Source organism: Anneissia japonica, unplaced genomic scaffold, assembly GCF_011630105.1.
Source record: "Anneissia japonica isolate Jap-2015-1 unplaced genomic scaffold, ASM1163010v1 scaffold287726_len2788222_cov184, whole genome shotgun sequence".
In the NCBI taxonomy this organism is placed as follows: domain Eukaryota; kingdom Metazoa; phylum Echinodermata; class Crinoidea; order Comatulida; family Comatulidae; genus Anneissia; species Anneissia japonica.
Genome location: NW_022705125.1, coordinates 2087527 through 2093260, shown reverse-complemented (window position 1 = coordinate 2093260; position 5734 = coordinate 2087527).

Sequence of the window (5734 nt, the reverse complement as noted above, 5' to 3'; positions counted from 1 at the left end):
ACCTTTTTATTATCTAACTTTACATTGTTCACTTGAACATGATTATGGTATAGTCACTATGTTCATCTTCGTCATCCTACACATCATAATCATCATTATCATCGTCGCCATGCTACCCATCACCATCACATACCCGTCGTTGTCGCCATCATTCTAACCATAATCCTCATCGTCATCAAAGCAATCCTACCTGCCTACCTGTCCTTATCGTCACCTTATTAACACATCACCAAAGAATTTCCCATAATACATTAGGAGGCAGGTACTGTATGTATTTCTTAGAAACTGTACAATCTCGACGATTATCGGTAATTATTTTGCTGCAGTGTGGAAATTCTTTAGCAATGGTTAGAAATTTAACGACAGAGTGGAAAATCGGTTCCACCAGTGGTAGGAAATTATAAGGTATGGAACATCAAATCAGAGATTGAAATTTATCCCATATAGGTGAGGAATTTCCCACTAGGGATGTGAAGTTTCCTGCAATAGGGGGGAATTTCCCATTAAGGGTGGGGATTTTTTCAGAGCGTGGGAATTTTTATGAGCGGTGTGGAAAATCTTATTTACTTTGAAAAATTCCCTTGTAATACTACCCCTATATAATGGTCCCCTTCATCTTGCTAGATTTTATTTATAAAATAATCCTTTACAGTAATGTATTTTTATTCTAGAACTGTAATCACTTTTCCTAATTAATTTGTCTTTTTAATTTAATTGTAACTCTTTGACCAATATTTTTTTTAAATTATAATTATTTTTTTTTAATTTTAGTAATGGTAATATCAAAATTCAATAATAATATATTTTTAAATAACAATTAAAAGTATTTTTGATATTGTAAATATAATGAAGTTCAACAATAATTTTTATATTTTGCTTATAAAAAAATTCAATAACAGTATTTTTAACATTGTAAATAAAAGAACCGCAATCTTAATTGTTTAAATTATATCTATTTTTTATACTACCATATAATTACTGATTTATATAATAAAGCGTTTATGATAATCTTAAATTTAATGAATTTAAACAATAATTTTATAAAATTGTCTATAATTTTAGCAATTTTGAAAAAAATGTAAGATTTTAATGTCGCTATTAATTTAAATTGGTTTGTTTTATCTTTAAATTTTTATAAAATAAATTTTCATAATCTGAATTTTTTTTTTAAATTGTAAATTTTACTGTGATTCCTTAATAATTCTTTGATGTGCTTTTTTTCATCTTTTAAATTGTTTTTCTTTTATTTTTTGTAAATTATAATTTTAATGTAATTTAATTAATTGGTAAGATTTCCTTTTTTAGTGCTTAGGGTTAGTGCAATTTTCAATGTTTTCTTTCTGTCTGAGGACCCCAGTGGAAATAAGTTTACTTGTGAACTTTCTTGGGTATTTTCCTCAGTTCATTCAGTTGTTGTTTTTTGTACTTTTTATTTGTTTCTGTGCTTTTGTAATGTTTTGTTTTTATCGCTCTGAGTGAACTGAATAAATTGAAATGAAATGAAATGGAAAGGGGATGGAATTTTCCAGACGGAAGTCGTGCGGAACAGTGGCTTCCATCGTGAGGTCGTGGGATCAAGATCGCTGCGTCCCTGTGCAAGACCCCAGCAAACACAAAACGTTCTTATAACATTCGCGAACATTGCGGTTTGGTATCTCACAGAACGTTCACTCAACGTTGTTAAAACTTCTTTCAAACGTTGTGAAATTAGGTTACAAGTACTTACATATGGTTCTACAAAAATAACGTTTTTACCAAACTGTAACGTTTTATAACGTTCTTATAACATAATGTTGTTAGCTGGGACACTCTACGTTCGCCTATTTTCATCCATAAATGGGAAAAAAAAGATTCTATCCAATAAAATGACGGTAAAAAAAAACCATCATATTAAATAACATCAACAAGGGTCAGTCGTAAGGGGTGTGAAAATTTGTGCCAAGAGAATTTTCTTGTATTTGTTAAACCCCCCCCCCCCCACCCCTGGCGTTTATTGTTGAGAAAGGTTTTTGAGGAGGTGTTTATTCGAGGGAGGCTTTAATTAAGTTACTTTTTTTAGTGTAAAATGGATACGTACTTAATCAAAGGCCCCCATATTTCAATGTGGAACTACACCACATAAATTTCCATCAAGACTAATTGATCCCAGCCAGGTTAGAAAAACGCAATTCTACTGGAGGACAACATTAATAGAATGTGTTGAATGTGTAGAATGTTGCTTCCATTTACAGTCATTTAGGTAGCGTTAATTCGACGGAGAAAGAAGCCTGGTTCTCACGAGAGCCCTAGCATCCGGATCGGGAGCTAACCGTTAGCGCTAACCGTTAGCACCTGCGTGAGAACGCCCGATCGGTTAGCGCTAACCGTTAGCGGTATCCCGATACGCTAACGGTTAGCAAGGGCTATCGGTTAGCAAGTTGAAGGCATTTCTATCATCATCCAATCACACGTTCCAGTTTCTTATTGGCCAGTGATTCGATCATCATATTGTTGGTATCCGGATCGGGATTTTCTCGCATGGACGCACGGCAGCTAACAGTTAGCAGATCCGGATCCTGCTAACCGTTAGCTGCCGTGTGAGAACATAGCCATAAACGCCCTCCGGCGGTTTTCCGAGGTAGGCGTTTATTCCAAATGACTGGAGAGGGTGTTTATTTGAGGGAGGCGTTTATGGGTGAGAGGCGTTAATTCCGAATAAATACGGTACCCATAGACATCCTAACGCCTACAAGGAAATTTCAACCTATGCAGGGAAATTTTCCAACCCTGGCTGAAACATTTACTGCACAAAAATTACTTACACTATGCACAGACATTACTCACTCACTAAATTACTTACATAATTTACTCACCCTCTTCCCATAACTTACTGTTGCATGTCGCCCTATTCAGATTAAAATTATTTGTCATAATACTTCTATCTATGGCGTACTACAATTCACATGGTATTACAAATATCATAAATGTAACTATACGTATAGCCTAATGATATATGCATAGCACATAAAAATATAAATTACAAATCATCACATTAACTAACAAACTCATTACTATCTCTTCGTCTATAAGCAACGAGTGACACTTCTATACCAGTCCGTCCTTATCTGGTCACATAACCCTGCAGGCATGATATATTGCAGTTATACTGCTATACAGGCTACAAAGATGGTTTTCAGCAAAATCTCGGCCAGAATATAAAGTAAACATAACGTACCTTCAGATAAAACCTTTAGTCTATGTAATCGTTCCAAAATCAAACACGACAACACACTGTCACCATCATTATTAGTAACTTTGCTGATGATTAACCAAGAAAAGTTAGCAATTAAGGTACCTGATTGGTTGGCGGATTTAATCAGTTAAACCATGGAAAAACCCATATCTTTAAATTTAAAACTACTAAAAATCCTTTAAAAATTTTAAAAAGTATTTATAATAATCGGATTGTAATTGTGATAGTAGTTAAATCAGAAAGTATCTAATTAATTCATTATTGGCTTAATTCTGGCGTCGGTAATTCATAATATTTAATGCTAACATTAGAAAGCTCTTTTTACGCTGCGCAGTAAAAGTACAGCGTACCCCCCAGCCCCACGATGTGATTTTTCAGACACTATCAAAAGCATTGCTTTTAGGTACCCAAATGATTAGCCGAATGCCAGTTGGCCGGAACACGTTTGGCCGATGGACAATTAGCCAAACGGACATTTTGCCGAAAGGACTTTTTACCGATAGGACGTTTGGCCGAATGAACATTTCGCCAAACGCCATTTCGCCTATAAAGCCCTTTGGTCGAAAGGACGTACGTTTGTTTAATGTTCTGATCTCACGCGATCAAACGTGCACCTTAGACCATGCTTTTAGACAGATCAGCGACAATGTTTATATGCTCGCTTGCTCAGTAATATTATAATTGCAATTTTTTTATATTTTCCGGAAAAATTGAGTTGTAATAGATTACTTTTTTTTGTCATTTTTCACGTATGAATTCGACAATTTCCAATGTTAAACCTGTTTACCAGCTCAATTATAATACAATTTGACGGCGAAAAACCATTTCATGGATACAATTATTACAATATAATATATACTGTATAACAAAAAATATATTTCATGGGTTTGTGGGAATTGCGTGTGATAAAGTCTTGACCGCGTGGGAGGAACCTGAAATGCGTGTCAAACCCAAATGCGTTTGCATTAGAATTAGCATCTGTTGATGCCCGATAATTTTGCCCTAACACATTATGCTACAGATAGATGTGCTATTGTGTACTCCTAGCGTTAGGTTTAGGGTTGATGTGATCACGTTTATTTTGTTATCCCTGCAATAAAAACATTGACCATTGGTATCACGTCAACATTTGGCCTGTAGTTGCAATTGACGTATAACATTTTTGATTTAGTTCTAGGACTAAAATGTTGCAAAAAAAGAAATTAAAGTATTACATTAAACAATCAGCCCTTACACGTTAACACATGTCGTTCAACATACTTACAAGATAAAAAATTCAATTAAACTTACATTCACAGATATTTTGTGTACCCGGTAGCATTAGATTTAATGTGATACCATAATCAACATTACATTACTTTTATATTTGTGAATAGTTTTAGTCCAGCTGAAAAAAAAAGCTTTTCGGCGAAACATACTTTTTTTTTTTCTGTCAAATGTCATTTCGGCCAATCGTCCTTTCGGCCAAATGTCCTGTCGGCTAAAAGTCCGTTCGGACAAAAGTCTTTGGCAAAATGGCGTTCGGTGAAATGTCCGTTCGGCCAAACATCCTATCGGCGAAAAATCCTTAAGGCAAAATGTTTGTTCAGCAAATTATCCATTGGCCAAATGTCTTTGGCCAACTGGCATTCGGCTAATCATCCGGTCACATCTTTGTTACCATCTTGCCGGAAACAGTATGCTCCGTCGATCGTCCTATTACCACATTGCATTCTGCCAAATTTTAAACCAACCAGACTTACCAAACTTTCTGTATTGTGGTAACAAACAATTTACAACCAACGACAATGACAGCGACGACGATTACCGCAACAACAGCGACAACGACAATAACAAAAATTATTCATCATCACCGGAGAGGATTTTGTCGAATTTTGACGATTTATTGACCCTGCCATTTTTCATTTGTTTTGTTCCTGCGGCACCTACGGTTCATAAGAGTGTGTTCTGGGGAACCTACGGACATACAAATGTTCGAATCATCAGAAAAAATACTAGGAGAAAATAACCCAATTTTGGCTTAAACACAAAGGGTATATAGCTCACTTTTTTTTGTCGAAATTGGACGGTTTTCGACTTCCATTTTTCGGATGTTTTGTATTCTGTGGTACCCACGGACCACAAATAGATTACCATGCTTGAAAATGTCACTTAAAACCTAGTTTTAAGCTTAACGTTATGTTATTTAGAACGTGTGTAATTAATTCATTATAGGCTTTCTTTAATTTTGGCATTTATTTAAAAAAGAAAAAATAATATAGAATTGCACGAAGACACCATTTTGATGGATGTTATAAAACAAAATTTACTTACAGATAGTAGACTTTGTAGATTCCCGAAAACGGCACTTGGATACTTAAAATAATATAAAAAACCATCCACCTCAGGCCACCACGGTTGAGGCTGAGGTAAGACAAAAACTACCATATACCTGATTAAAGATTTCGACTCACTGGAAGTGAGAATACTGAGTTCGTTTATTATTTGCATTCACAGCTGGGC